At 39.6% G+C, this 16,494-nt stretch overlaps 1 protein-coding gene across 1 annotated transcript in view; it reads left to right on the forward strand.

Moving 5' to 3' along the window:
- The first annotated feature begins 1,239 nt into the window (after window positions 1-1,239).
- LOC115425661 (LHFPL tetraspan subfamily member 2a protein-like) overlaps window positions 1,240-16,494 on the forward strand; it is a 30,064-nt gene continuing 14,809 nt past the window's right edge. Inside the window, exon 1 of the mRNA XM_030143342.1 lies at window positions 1,240-1,343. The gene's annotated coding sequence lies outside the window, so the exon portion shown is untranslated. The remainder of the gene's footprint in view (window positions 1,344-16,494) is intronic.

Below are 16,494 nucleotides of genomic sequence, written 5' to 3' on the forward strand. Positions count from 1 at the left end.
TTTGACATCCTTGATTGTTAATATCTTCAGTGTCACAAATTCATCCTGAGGCGCCGTATTATTTTTGTACTTCTGGTGTTTTTGCACATGCACAAGTGGGTAACTTTGGTACTGTACGCTGGTTTTACACCCATATTATTTTTTACCCCCATTAACTTTGTAGTTTTGAATATCCAAATAAAGTGAAATTTAATGAAATGGCAAATAAACGACAGGACTGTTGAGAAAAACTTCAGTACAGCTGAAAGCGGTATGTTTTATATAGCTGTATAAAAAACATGTTTTTTTTTTAAAGATATATGTAGCAGTGTTATTGTAATGGGGTATAATTAGCCCAGGGGGGTAAATCAAGTACAACTAGATTGTAAATTCAGTATGTAATAGTAATAGATCTCCTCAATTGGAGTAACGTAAATACTAGTATGTAGCAACTCATCTTAAGTTGATCACAATAAACAAATCCATTTTATATCATGTAAAATGGAATTTGCAGTGAACAGTTACTGACTGTGTGACTGTCAGAGGAACACAGCATGTAAACTGATAATCACATATCTATTCACTTTGATTTGACAAAAACGACATCAACCAGATAAATACAGTTAATACATTGTTGACACTAATATGGAAATCAACTCACCTAATTTTACTATTTTCTTCAGAAAATCTGCACAGGTGATTGCACTGCAGAATGTGGCTGTGCATGCCTGATGGTTTGGAGCAGACGCATAATTCTTAGGGGGTAAAAAAATAGAAGGGTAAAAATGGTATGCAACACCAGAGTGGACCCTTTGGTGGGCCGGTTTTTTGGCCCACGGGCCGTATGTTTGACACCACTGCTCTAGGGGATAAGTGCAAAACATGAATTATTCTGCACCATTTTAATGTTAGATTAGGTTATTAGGTAATTGAAAAAAATGTTTTAAGTATATACTGTATAGTATGGTATACAGCAGCTATATATCCCAGTATTTTTTGTTTTTTTTACCAGTGAAGTTTCATTTTGAGTGACGTCACTGATGGCTCCTCTTACATGTTGTCTTCATACACTTTCAGATGTTTCAGTTCTTTCATTCCGGGAAGTTGTGGAATGAATCTGAACTCATCAACTCTTGTAGTTTGTGACAAATGTCCTGGGGGAGGGGAGACACGGAGGGAGGAGGGAGGAGAGAAGGGTTCGGAAAGAAAAAAACAAGGGCAGAAAGCAGAGCGACGTCAGCTGTGGGTGGGAGGGGCTTCAGTGGAGGCAGAAGAAGGCAGACTGGAGCTGAATGAGCCCAGACACAGAGCGGACTGAGGAGGACAGAGCCCAAAACAAAGAGCAACTTCTGCACTGGCTTCCTGTAAGTAAAACCCAACCCAAGCCCTCTGTTCTGGCTGTGTGGAGTGCATGTCCTTTGGCTTCAGGTGGCTGTTACTGCTGGAAGTTCCCATTAAATCAACCACTGTTCTTGGACTGATTTCCAGGCACACATAGTATCTATTAAGTGGACTTTATTGTCCTGTAATAGCCCTATTCTCACAATAATTGTTTTGATTGCATTGCAGTGTTTATTGCAGCAATTAGTGTGTTTAATAAGCAGCTGAAGTGCATGCCTCATTGATTCTTATTGTCAGGCATAAAGCTGAGGTAACAGCCACCTAAATACACTGACAACGTTGATATTTTATTCTGTTTCTAGAGAAGTCTACTGAAAATATGTTGATGAGAATTAGGAGAATGAGTGGTCCTGTATCTGCTCTGTCTGATTGTCTGTGGCCGTTATCACCTCCACCAGGATCTGAAACAGGGTCATTAAATGACACATTTTTGAAATGGTTTTTATTTCCTCACCCTCCTTTCACACATGCCTGCACAGCAGCTCTTGCTCACTCTCCCTGTGTCTTTCCTTCTCAATCCCATGTCCTTGAAGTGCTCAGCCCCTCCATGTCAGCCACCCATGGAGCTCACACACTGCATGCTGGAGGGAAGTGTGGTTCTGCAGCACAAACCAAACAAAACCAGGAAACTGATGACTGTTTATTCTTGCCAAGTTCAAGGATAAACTGTAGTGAAAATGATGAAAGGAGGGAATCACCACCATCTCTCATCATCAAACAGGGACTGAATGTAACAAGGACTTGACATACTTGGATAAAACCTCTCCACTTTTATCTAAGTTCATCTTAGAAGCCAGTATGGTATTTTTACATCAGTACATTGTTTGTTTGTTTATTTATTTTGAATTAGCATTAAAACCAAACAACAAAAGGATTATATAAAAGAAAGTCCAACATTCGTAAAGGAGCGGGATGAAGTTTCATTTATAATCTCCCGCCCCCTTACCCCATCCTTCAACCTACCCTAAATTCCTATGTCAGATCCTATAAGTAACTCAAAAATCCTACACATATCAGACTAGATTCTGACTATGCACAAAACACAGAATTGCTGTACATATGGAGGATAGAGTGTCCATTTTGCATTTGTCTGACAGTATTAGTTATCATGCTGCGCAGGATAATGTTGAAAAACCTGAATGTAGTGTATGTTGCGACGTGAAAGAATGAATTACAATAATTAAAATGATTTTGTAGGCAATGTGTTCACATATAAAACAAAGAAATTATAAAGAAAAGCGAAAATGTGTTTCGCTTAATAGTGTGCGTTAGTTTCTCTTGAGCTTAGATCCTTCTAACTGATTTCAGTGAATTTTTTAAGATTATTTTCTGGAGTACTTTGACAATTATAAGCACAAGACTTATTGGCAAATAAGTCCAATTTATGCACTGTCCATTTGTGTCCGTGGCTGTGGTGGTTTTAGAGACATCTGGTTGTGTGATTCACAGTTAACTTACAATAAAGCTATATAAAGCGACACTATTTATGGTATTTTCATCATTATCCTTTCTGTATAAATGAAATATTTCCACATAGCTCTTCTTCTTTTTGCAACCAGATCTTCCTGTGTTCCCTATTTTTCTCTTGTTCCTCTCATGTCTTATGTGGTGGTTTACAGCCAACAGAGGCATGATGATTGTGATTAGTTGTTTGCTGTGCATGGAGAGTTTACATGTCACTAGCAAAAAACACAGCTGTCCAAGAACTCTGGAATCAGGGCAAACCCGGTTCTGTCATGCAGGTTTTAGGGGATTAGTTTTAGGAAGTTTTGCTCTTGTTTAAAGCAGCAAAAAAGTTGTAAAAGTTGCATGCAGACATTGGTCTGATGAAGCTGAAAAGGTATATCGTACATCCCCCTTCTTGTCCAGTGTGAAATATACAGTACATCTTCAGATTTTGAATGTTAGAAATAAACTGAAGGATTAAGTGCTTCCTTTATCGGTTGACCTTCAAATTGTCTTCCATCTTAATTTAAATGAACCCTTTTCAAAGCCTCAGATTCACTGGAAAAGGCATCATCACTAAGAAGAGAGCAATCCTGTTCTTCTGATGAAAAGTTAACTCTAGAGATATGTGGTTCTCACAGGACAGTGACACTATGGAAGTCTGATGATCTAATGTTACCAAAACATGTAAGCAGTAAAATGTAACATACACATGAATACAAAGGTGAAGTGAGTCTAAATATATCAAATATAATATAACTAACACTGTCAGGGACCATTTTAGGCTATAATGACCTCTTTGTTGTTAGTTATATTTATTTGAATGGAAAACTTTGTAGAGGTTTGTTCTTTGAAGAGGAGTGTGTTCAGTGTGTAACATTAGCACTTTTATTTTTTCTGCCAGGATTTTACTAATAAAAACTTCAACTTGTCACATAACACTCATACAAATCCTGGGAGGTACTACCATCACCAAGGAGGTTATGCAATATATGATGGAATTATGCTAACATTTACTTAAGTGTGCTTGTTGCACCTTGCCTACATTTCTTAGGAGTCATTCCGACAGCCTGCAGTGAGCAAGCGCTTACTTGCAGTGTCACTGAAAGGCGCAAGTAAAAGAGAATTTTTTATTCTCTGTGAATTTCTTCTGTAAAGGTGGTAAATATTAACAGTTGGAAAAAAATCCAGTATATCGTGTTGTATTGGGACCAAATATATACCATCTTGAAACATGTAAGTGATGCCTGATTCTGCTGCTGATTTCACCAACCAGGGTTACAATCAGCATATGACCTTTTTCACACTGGACAAAAACTACCATCTATCCTTTTTCTCATTAGGCGATAGTCATACGTTCTGCAGTAGTAGTCATCTCCAGTTCTAATTTGCAGTGATGGAAACAAACATGTGTAATAGCTAGTTTTCACCCATATTTGCCTCATAAACTGCTGTGTAAGGACATTATTCTTTGCTTTTGACAGTTGTTACCAATAACATTGAATTTTGTTCACTGAATCCTGCAAGATAAGCAAAAAAGTAAAGCCAGAGAGCATCTCCTTATTCAAAGAGAATTTGAGAAGAACCTACCAGCAGCTCTCACCAGAAAAAAAACTAGACAATACTGGTCAACTTTTGATGGTATGACCAGCGTTGACTCTTGGCAACCTCCTCTGACCATCTGAATGAGTGCATTTAAAATCAGTCAGTTAGGTTACATTGTTAAATAGGGACTAGGGCTGGGTGATGAAACGCTAACGATATATATCGCAACATAACTTTTCCTCGATAGAAATATGAGATGTGCTCGATACAATTTCAATAGAATTCGTTTGTCTATGTTTTGACAGACATAAGAACAGCCAATCATAATTAAGTAGCGTTGCACCGAACCAATCACGCTAGAGCCATGGCACGTTAGGTTGACATACACAGCACAAGCGTACGAGCAGCCGCAGCACACAAGCTAATGTTTGGGCTGCAACGGGAGATAATGAGTGTTCCTTCAAGAGAAAATTTAACTCGGGCGACCAGGTTACTGAAAAGTATGGTGTGAACCGTTTCAGTTTGGGGCCTTCAATACAATACGAAGGTGTACCGAAACAAGACATGTAGCCTATGTGAAGAACATAAACACCGCAGTAAAGTTGACAAGAGATTCACACGACTCAGTAGATCATTGGTCAGTAATCATTGAGACACAAGTGACGGCTCTGTGTGGCTTTGGTAACACAGAGAGGAAACTACAACCCTGTTTTTATCCACATACACGGTCCTTAATAATCAGTAGACAGCCTTGCCTTAAATGTGGAGCCAGTTGGTGAACGGTTACTGACTGTCTGCAAAGTGCTAACCAGAAAGTTTCTACATATTTAAATTTCAATAAGTTTGCTTCTACTCAGCGAAATGGCACCTGATTTATCTCATACACCCATGAACCCCTTCTGCATACACTACACCACTCAGACAGGCCAAACATCATACACAGATTAGCCAAAATATAATATGAAGCACATCTCTGTATTTAAATGGGCCTATGTAGTGTCACATGATGGATTGTTTGCTTATTTGTTTAAACAGTTGTATAATGTTCTTCAGCACATCTGTCATGTTCAACCTCTGACAGGAAATAAGTCATATTTAAATAAAAAATAACCCTCTGATGTCTTCACAACTATCTTTTGAGTAACAGAAAATTTAAGCTGGACAAAAATAGTGATTTGCTTTACGTTGTGATACATATCGATATCGTCTGATATTAAAAAAAAAAATATATATATATCGTGTTATGATTGTTTTCCATATCACCCAGCCCTAATAGGGCATTTAGGGCAGAGAGCAGTGATCATACCCTAACCAAGGTGTTATTGTGCCTAACTTGAACCAAACCTTAGCCAAGTCATTACTACAGGCTAAAAGCATCATTTATGTTGTCTTATTAATGCTATAAATGGTATGTTGTGTCAGAGAAAATTCTGTGCTTGTTTGTCATTTTAGGAGTTTTTCAGTGTTCGATGGATAAGTTGAATCTGAAAAAATGTCTGTTTTCCAGCGATGAACAGACAAACTCAGTATGAGTGTAGCTAATCATGTATTTTTTAATGACTTTACCCATGTTTAAAAAAACATAGACACTATGCCATGCCTCTCTTTTTGTACTCCACTTCATCTCAGTTGTCAAATACACTGAAAAAGACCCTGTAGTTGTCTCAGAGAATCACAGAACCTCTATATGTTCATGGAGGTACAATATACATTTATTTACAGCACATTGCCATCTCGTGGAGGGATTTCTTGAATGCACTGTAGAAGTCTGAATTTAAATGAAACATGATCTATAACACAACATCTTGGAACAGGACAGTATTGATGAAAGCTTACATCCTTTCTCTGTCTTCAAGAAACAAGCTTAAACACAGAGAAAATGAAGTGGGAGTAGGGAGCAGAGTGAGGCCATGTCATGCCTGTCTTTGTGTAAGTGAAATGTGAGGGTCACTGAGGGGCTTTGTGCGTCACCAGCTGAGGGGCCACCACAGAGTCAGGATAGGGAGTGAGGGGTTGGGGTGTTGGACAGATTGAATAAGTGAGGGGGGCCGCAGCAGCAGCAGCTTGTCTTTGAAAGAGAAGCAGTTGCATTCTGGGCCACCGGTGGCATGTCTTTGAGTGCAGAGGAGTGACTGTGAGTGAAGGGGCCAGTGTCGGCACGTCTTTGTGCACCCTTTGTTAAGTTGAGTTGCACCAGATGAAGAGGGACTGATTTTTTTTCAAGCTTTTGGCACACACACACACACACACACACCTACACACACACACACACACACACACACACACAGAGGCATGAATGAGGTAGGCTGATACTTTTCTCTTGGGAAGTCATGCGTTTTGATGCAATTCAACACTGGATGAGTGAGTACAGGCTGGCACCTTTGATAGTTTACGGGTGTGTGTTTGTTTTGCTGTTTATGCATTAGTGAAGTGGGCTGTATTGTTCCAGTGCACTGTTGGTGTTCTTACTGTCATCAAAACTTCAACCCCCGTGGTTATATACAAAAGCTACGGAGTTGTTGGCATTTGTTCAGTTGTCATACACAACTTTATTGTGTTTACTCTTGGTCTATAAAATAAATCTGAACGAACTGACTCTAAACATGCTTTTGGCTACCATCAATCACTAACTTAAGTTCTGAGACATCAGCTGTGGTGAATGCCTATCCATGGGAAACATTTTCTCCGTTTGAAAGGCTTTCATTCTTTGTTTATGGAGGGCTACAAAAGCACAGACTCACATGGTTATGGTTAGCAAGAAAGAGTTCTTAAACAGATGACTCGGGTTGCTTCATAACATCTGAACTGAGGACCCTGAACTCATCTTTGTTCTCCCAAGAAAATATCCTGGCAGGAGCGCGTCCTCAACTCTAAATGAGTTTATTTGAGGTCTGTTTTGAATGGGATACATACTATGCACACCAAAATTCAAGAAAATTCAAGCTCTGATGCCAACTCTGATGTACAGTCCTGATGTGTTCAGCTTCAACAGAACTCCAGTCCAAGCCTTGAGAGATTTTTGCTTCACTGAGGCACCATAGTCATGCATCCAACAAAAACCTTGATGCAAATTCTAATGTAAACACTGACATAAATTCTAACATACAGTATTTCAACTTTGTCAAGTTTTCAAAGTCGAATGTGTCAATATACTCAGATACAAACTCTGACATAAACTCATTTACCTGCCTGGACATTATGCATCCAAACAAACTCCAGGGCAAATTCTTGACAGGTTTTGGCTTTGTCAGAGCATCACCGTCAGGCACTGGAACAACGTCTTGACACAAACTCTTGATGCCTTCCAGCACTGTCAGAACATCAAATCTAAATCTGATGTAATGCCCTCCAACTCCAACACAAATTTTGATAGATTTTGTTGTCATGGTATCAAACATCACATCAGAACAAACTTCAGCCTGAACTCTAGCACAAACTCTGACATGCTTAGAGTTCATCAGGGCATGAAAAACACACGTCTGAACAAACTTAAAAGTAAACTAAGACATATTTCAGTTTTGTATGGGTATCAAGGCCACACATCCCCACAAACTTGCACACAAACTCACAGTAACATATTTTGACATCATGCTGTTTTCTGGGAGTCCCTAATGAAGTCCCTGACAGTGTTCATCTTTGTGTTTGTAGTGTTTGCTGCCCTTTAAGTTTTGCGTGACTCACTCTTTCACTATTTCTGCTTTGTCTCTTTGTATAGTTTGCAGCATGCTGTGAAAGCAGGTGGATGTCTGATGGCCCTGGGCTGTAGGTTTAGGTGTGACGGTCAAAGGGGACCATAAATCACATCTCATTAGGGCTGCGTGCATTCTCATAATTTTTTTTTCTACTGAAGACTTTGTTCTTTCTCCACCTGTGTTGACAGATGTTGTATGGGGTTTCATAAGTTGTTAAATCAGGTCTTTGAGATCGCTGAAGGCGAAAAGAGCTTGATGTTGATCAGTTATCCAGTGTGTGGAAACAAACTCTACTGAAAAGTTAAAAAGACAATGCTGTAGGGCATGGTGTCTCTGTAGTGACTGATGTTACCTGTTGCCAGCTGCCCTTACATCACCAGACAAAGCCTCGATGAAGAACTGACAATGAAGCCCTTCCTTAAAAATTACTCACAAATGGATTGGTCAGGTGAGGTTGTGATGTTTTTCCACAGTGTGGGTAGTGATCCATAGCTTTGTACCCATTCAGAGAGATTGTTTTAAAATTGAGCAAATACTTAATATACAGACTGTGGTTTGCTGAGTTTTCATGTTTCAATATCCTTGGCGTGAAGACGATAACTAGGACAGATTTGGTTGGATTTCTTTTCCTTGATAACCAACACATGGGACCCCTAGTGGAAGAACCCTATGGATTTCACCTTCTCTGAGTTTTATAAGTCATCCAAATTGGGACACTTTAGTTGAAAATCAGTTTTTTGAACATAAATCAAGCAATAATAGGTCGATTGAGATAAAATTTGGTTCATATTGATTGTCTTACAATTGTCCATTTTCTGGCTACCATCCAGAGTTCATACGGTGTCATTTTCATTCACTAAGTGGAGTTTTGTCGGGAAAAATGGGTTCTCTAACGATTATTCTGCCACTATCAGGTCGATGTAGCTCAGATTGAGTTCATATTGATTGTCTAACAATTATTGTGGATAGATTTACACATAGCAGAGGATTGGGGGGATTTCGGGGATGTACCCTTGCTGTTGACCCCTGATGGCGTAAGCTTCGTTACAAGATTCAAATTGCAGAATGAGGCTGAAGCAACATTGTCTGAATGATACACTCTATGTTCCCTCTCACTTTGCGCAGAGCTGCTTGCATTCTTTTATGAACAAGGGATACGTTTAGTCCTGCCCTGCCCTGTCTGGCATCATACTGCAGTCATGTTGTGGGTTTTCTTTTCCCAGATGCACTTTGTATTAAGGTGTTCATTATTCATAAATTGCATAATACCATACTTACTAGAGAGACTGGCTGTTGATTAGGCATTAGAGAGCATTCATTAACACTTTTTATACAGTACTTGTAACCAGCTGCACAAGTGTTTATTGAGAGGTGGACATCAGTGGCATATGAGAAATAGCCAGTCTTCTAATAAAAGTGTACAATAATAGTTTATTCATTCAGTCATCTTCTGAACCAGCTTTATCTTTACTAAGGCTGCGGGGGTGCTGAAGCCTATCCCAGCTGTACAATAATAGTAATAATGCTAATTTAATGCCCATTTATTCTAAATAACAACTCGTAATATTAAATTCCTGAGGCAATCCACACAATTATTTACTGATCTTTTACATATCTAGGCTGGTTGACAAGTATTTATTTGCTTAATGCAAACAAAAGCTGGAAATTTGTTCTAAATGACAAACTTACACCCTTTTTATTGCCTTATTCCCTTTCATAGTTTCTGAATTAGTGCTATCTGCATTAATTAGAAATCCAGACAGACCATATAATCCAATACAAATTAAGGCTAACACTAGCTAATGTAGCTAAGTAATATTAAGGAGCTGGGGATTATATTATATATTATTTTAAGGTAAGTTATTAGTAAATGTCTTGAAACATTTACTTGTAAGAATCCTCTCATGGTATTGTCAGAGTAACTTCTAAACTACAACTATATCTATATCAATCGTTTGTGACTCAAAACAACCACACCCTTCACAGCTCCTTTTCCACCAGATTCCCAGGAACCTTTATTACCACAAACTTATTTACTTGGGTAAAAGAATTTCTGGTAATCTGCGTGCTTTGGGTTTCCACTGCCTCTCAAAGTTCCTGAAAATTTATTCAAATGAGGCTTGGTCATTTCAAGTTACCGACTCAAGGTTCCACTGGATTTTGCTCTTTAATGTATTTGGATGGACAGACAGCTAAAAGCTGAATACACTCGGCAAATTTGAGCTGAATAGCATATTCGGTAAATGGACTTTGTCATCTGTTTGATTCTTGTAGCTTTTCTTCTTTTGCTTCATTTTTCAAATGGTCAAAACACACAAAGTGAAGCTTGTAGAAATGCAATAAACCAGTTTAAAGCTCCGAACTGTATGTAGAATGCTGTGTGTTCCACCAGTTAGCGTTCTTCAGCACACAGCCCTGGAGCCATGAATTCAGGGGAATCTGAAAAGTCCTGCCCCCTTACCAGGAACTTTTTCAGGGAAAGTTTGGGGTCAAGGGAATGTTTTTTTACCCTGGTAATTTTGGTGGAAACACGATTAGGTTTTTCAAAGTTTCTGGTTAAATAAAGGTTTCCAGAAAAAAAAAGCTTTAATACACCCTCTGGCCTGTAGGGTAGTCATAAACGGGGAAATTAGCTATAGAATCCAAAACTGTTATTTATATCAGGCAGTAAACATATTTCATTTCATTTCATTTCATTTCAACATATTGGTTTACATGAATTGACTGATTAATGGAGTCAGCTTCAAGTAGGGCTGCTCGATTATAGAAAAAAAAATAATCACGATTATTTTAGCAATAATTGAAATCACGATTATTAAAAACGATTATTTGTTAACCTTAAAGTTGTTTATTTTTTTCTTGCAAAACAATGTAAAATATACTCTTTAAACATAAATAAAGCTTTTAACCACTAAAACAAAGTATTTTCACTTTTGTACGAAACAAAAAAATCTTTGAAATCAAATAAGTGGACTGTAAATTCAAGTATGTTTCCTTTTGTAAACAAATAGAGCACTGGAATTAAACTGCTATAGACTTGCCATAGAACTGTAGCAATAAAAAAAAAAACTCACATAAAGTGCAAATTATAAATTCAAGTATGTTCAATGTAGTATGAAACATAGTAAATTCAGTTACGTGCTGTGAGGTTTCAGTTCAGGCCTTCTGTATACAACAGCCATCTACAGGGTGTCCCATAAGTCTCCATACACAGGAGACATAACACATATGGTTCTAACATGTATTTCTTTATATTTCTTCTTTATAGTTCTTCAGCAGTGGAGGACACGCATTGAAATGTGTTCCCGACAAAATGGCAGTCATATAGAGCATATTATAGAAATAAAAATGGTTTATGTCAAGAAACGTTTATTTTTCCTATGTATGGAGACTTATGGGACACCCTGTAGAATACGCACGTTAGGGTTATACGGGTTAGGGTTAGGTTAATACGGGAGTTGCAGCGTAAAGAGATTCAGAGACTGAAGATTGCATTGCGGACGAAGTTGTTTTTATGTGTTTTAGTTTTTCATAAGATAAAGAATATGATAAAGGTGGCGGTGGTTAAACTTTAGACGGTTAAAAAGGTTTGTTGTGTTAGCGGTCGGTGTGGACACAACTACGAAACACTTTTTGCACGTGATGTGTTTTTGCTCTTCGTCTTCTTCATCAAACCCAAAGTGATTCCATACAATTGAATCTGACTTGCCTTTTTTGTTTACCAAGCACTTCTGCTGTGATTCTCCTGCCATTTTTCCAGACCGCTAGGTACAACTTTCCTCTTGGGGTGGACCTGCCGGCTAGCAGGCAGCTGTAGCTTAGAGGGGGGCGGGGCAGAGCAGCTCATGGTAGCTTGCGTGCGCGTGAATTAAAACAACTCAAAATTAATAATCGTTTTTTCTCGATTACATAATTTTTGTAATCGCGTGTAATAATCGAAATCGTAATTGAATTTCGATTAATTGCACAGCCCTAGCTTCAAGTAGCCATTCACAGAAATGCAAATTTTTTTATCTTTTCATGGCCAGAGGCTGCAACTTGGGTAATATCTATAACTTCTGTCCTGTAAAAAGACTCAGAAAAAAAGATACAGTTGAAGAGTGTCATTACCCTGTTTTGTTTTCCTTTTTTATACACTTGGAACATCAGACCCTTATCAGTGGGTTGACTCCCACATTGTGATTTAACCATTATCCAGATGGTTTTTGAGTAGCTGTGTGGCCTTTAAGACAGTGAAAAAGTCTCTTGTGTGGTTTTTGGTTTGAGGGCCCATCTCTTGGCTGGTCCAGATGCTTTAGCAGGCCAGACCAGGCGCAGCAGCTCAAGGAACAGATTGCCTTGGTTTGAGGTTTCTGGTTCAGGATCTCTTGAGCTAAGAAACAAAAAATGCTAATGGAGTCCTCCCAGTCTAGATCTACAGAAGGGTCATCTGATCTGGGTGGGTGATCCACCAGCTCTGAAACTATTTTCTAAATTATAATCTCCTGCCCATCATAGGGAAACAAAAGAATTTTCATGTCACCTCACTATTTGTAAATTCATGTCCATGAATGGTATTATTTCTCACAAACTGTAATGGCTGAGCCTGCCCCACTGCATTACAGAACAATTTGGGTCAACCCTGCCTTAGATGTCTCAGCCATCCACTGTCAGTCCTCATTCACTCTCCCCCTTCAGAACAGTCGACAGTGGCCAGCACTCATTACCTCAGCACCTTGGCATGCTCCCAGAGCCTTTGCTGATATCTTAGACCAATTACTCTAGATTTACAACTCAGCGGCCTCCTCTAAATAACTGCCAAGTGACTGACCCACATAAGCCTGACTCGTTTGCACTGCTTTGTCTGGACTCTGGCTCATACTGATGTTACGCTCCATCAGGCTCCCTGGTCAACAGGTTTTCACAGCCAAACATGTAGTCCACACTGCCAGACGTTGGCTTGCATGTTGCATTTTTTCTGTATGTTTCATAAGAAAAAGTTTTTCAGCAGCAAGGACATTCTTGACTGTCGTGATACCTTAAATTGGGTTCAAGACCACTTTTTGAAGATTTGGTCTCAACTGACTAGGTTTGTCTTAGTCTCAGGCAAAGAAGACTCAGGATTTTATTTCAAGGTCTGTCAAGACCGCTAAATGACTTCTGATTTGATGTGAAACGTCCTGCTTCAAATGCAACCAATAATTTTTAATGTGAAATTTTGGCACAGGAAGCTGTGGCTGGTGAAGGTGATAGCAGCCAAATCTTCAGTAATACAAATTTGTCAACCATAACCACAAAGAGTTTATCTGTAACAACCGTGAAACAAAACTCACAGCAATGTGTAAATTCTAGACTTGCACTGAATTATCGGCCGTGCTTGGAAATTGGCTGCTGTGACTGGCCATGACTGGCGACCGGTCGGTTGGTTTGAAATTGACCAATTTTGAGTGCAGGTCAAATTCTTTCTGCACCCCACAGTCAGACCTGGGGCCATTTCCAGATAGTCAAATATGAGGCGGCAATGAGGAATGTGAAGGGGGCACATGTCGCTGACGGGGGGGGGGGGGGGGGTTACACGAGGGGGTGCGTTCTGTGCCGTACATACCTCAAGGCCCCCACAGAGTTGAGCATACTGGACAACTTGATTCAGCCCACAGCATGTAGAAGTAGTGAATGTGTAAATGGTGTTAATCTGGTCCATTCAGTGCAGGGGTTCATCCTGGGCTCCACATTTGACACTTGCTCTTTTTCAATGTTCTGCTAGATTATTTAAAAGTAAAACTTGGTTGCAGTGTGTAATATGTATGGTCTATGACGTGTTACTAAAGCAGATGGTCTGAGCCACGTCAGAATAAAAATTGTGTATATCATGATTTTCCATCAAATATGATAATTTTCAGCTGTGGGTATGATACGGGACTCACTAAAAACCAGGCATTTGAATCAATGCACCTGTTTCAGACAGAAAACCTGTCACCTTTTTGCACACTTTTCTTCTATTTTTAAAATAAATGTTCTAATGCAAAAGTTACATTACAATGACTTGTGTGTTGTGTTTGGAAAAAGTGAGATCAAAATTGGCCAAAATCGGTATTGGCCGTCCAAGCACCCTGCAAATCAGAAATCGGGATGGGCCCAAAAAATTGTAATCGGTGCAAGTCTAGTAAATTCGGTAATTCAACACTCACAGAGAAGGATGGGGTCATGTCAAGCTTTTAATCTCTTCAACCCTCACTGACAGACATTCCGTCAGTAATAACTACGGATATTATCCTCCTGTTCTATAGCACTTTTCAAGGCACCCAAAGTGCTTTACATTATTGATCCATTATTCTTTTGCTCTTACATTCACAGTCTGGTGGTGTTAAACTACATTTAAACTACATACAAAAGTTTAAATTTCTTAACAGCTATTGGCGCAATCCTTGTGATGAACTGGTGAGACATTCAGGCTTTTAGATACTGGTTAAATGTTATAATTGAATCTCTAAGTTATAGGGAGCCCCTAATGTACTGCATGTTGATGTTTTTATGTTGTGAACACATTATTTTGCCAGTTAAATATTGACCTAAATACTCTTTGTGCTTTTTGAGCTATCATGTTCCCTCAAAATTATAAATTCTCGTAATAAGCCTGCTGTTATCCATCAGCCACTATCAGAGCCTTCTGTCCATACTGATGGTTTGTATAATGTCGTGTAGTTACTGATTAATTGACCAAATCAATTAACTGTCCTGTCTCTGGTCTCAAACCCTCAACATCTTATTCTTGATCTTGATGCTGACTGGTATTTCTCAGGCATTGGTCTTGGTTCAGTTGATCTTAACTACAACACTAGTGTTCTTGTTGGTCTGTTAAACGCAGGATTGGCAACTGTGTCTGTTGACTTCAGGCTTTCTCTACATGCATATAATGGTGTTTGCTGGGTGGGACAGAAGAGTAATGTGGGGATCAGTAGTTCAGATGCAGAACCACGTTACCTCTGATCTGACTTCATCTTCTAGCATATCAAGTTGAACATTGGCTCAACTTAGCATTACATGAGTCATGAAAGAAGCACAAGACTCCTTGAAGCTGCTGCTGATACATATCTATGACAGTGACTGGAAGGCCTTTACTCCACAGGCACAAGGAGAGCTGCAGTAACACAGATCTGACTGCATGAAGATGCATATCTATCAAAAGCAACTGGGAGTACAGTGCCTTGATCGCTTGGTTATGAATAAATCATAACTTGGAGTGTCCAATGTGCCATGAAGTGTAAAATAGTCCTCCCACAGCACTCACATAAACACAGAAATCTTAACCTTGCCAAGGAAGTGCTGTTCAAGCAGTTTCCCAGCCGTCTCTTCAACAAGCAGCAAATAAGCGGAAAGTATTCATCAGTTTCAGGATGTAGTGACCTTTCTGCACACTAGATGAAACTGCAACAGAGACATACACAGTATACATGTGTGAAAAAACAGAAATATGTAAACCTACCACTAGGGATATCATGAGAACCGATACTCACGATACCATTCCATTCTACGATGGAAAAAATCTGTCGATACTAATTTTTTTAAGAAATGGAAAAACAGATGCCTGCATAAGAATCGGTACCATCGGTAGGCTACTACCGGAATTGATGGGGGCAGTACGCGCCAACAGTACACATGCAACAGGTACTGCAACTTGTGAAAGAATGGCAACAGCTGCAGCGAAAGCTCCGCCTCCTCTAATGGACAAAAAAGGACCAAAAGTCGTGTGTGGAAGTATTTCAGGTAGATGACCGTGACGTGGTTGACACACATCAGCCACTGTGTAAATGCTGCCACTGTGGAATTCAAACGGGGGGGGGGGGGGGGGGCTACCACAAACCTAGCAAAGCCCCTTCGAGACAGGCACTCAGATCTGTTTGAAGAATTCAAGGTGAGTTCTGTTATTCAGCATTAAACATCTCACATGCGATAGCATCAGGGCTCGACACTGGCACTGGTCCGATGGCCCAATGCAGTCTTTACAGCCTGGCCCGTTTGGGCCACCACCGATACCAAATATTGACAACAAGGAGCTATACTAGCAGTCACTAACAGGCGGACCACGGTCCGGGTCTGGACCCAGAGGCCATCCCATACGGACCTGGACCCACAGCTGGTGGTGGAACTCTTTTATTTTAACCAGCGCAGCTTACAGTTGAGTAGATGAGGAAACACTCAGACCAACTGCATGCACGTAGAACCATCCCACATGATACCACTCAGCCAATCACGTCTGTGCATTCAAAGCAGGAAACTGTGACTGACAGTGCAGACAGATGAGGGAGTTAGAGGCAATAGCAATATTCATTTATATGCAAATACTTAAAGTATTTCTTGTTTAAGTGTATAGGTCCTTTTGATTCTTTTTTTTTTTTTTTTCCGTTTTTTTTACAACCAGTCACTCTCACATTCACACCTATGGGCAGTTTAG

Source organism: Sphaeramia orbicularis, chromosome 9 (genome assembly GCF_902148855.1).
Source record: "Sphaeramia orbicularis chromosome 9, fSphaOr1.1, whole genome shotgun sequence".
Classification (NCBI taxonomy): Eukaryota; Metazoa; Chordata; class Actinopteri; order Kurtiformes; family Apogonidae; genus Sphaeramia; species Sphaeramia orbicularis.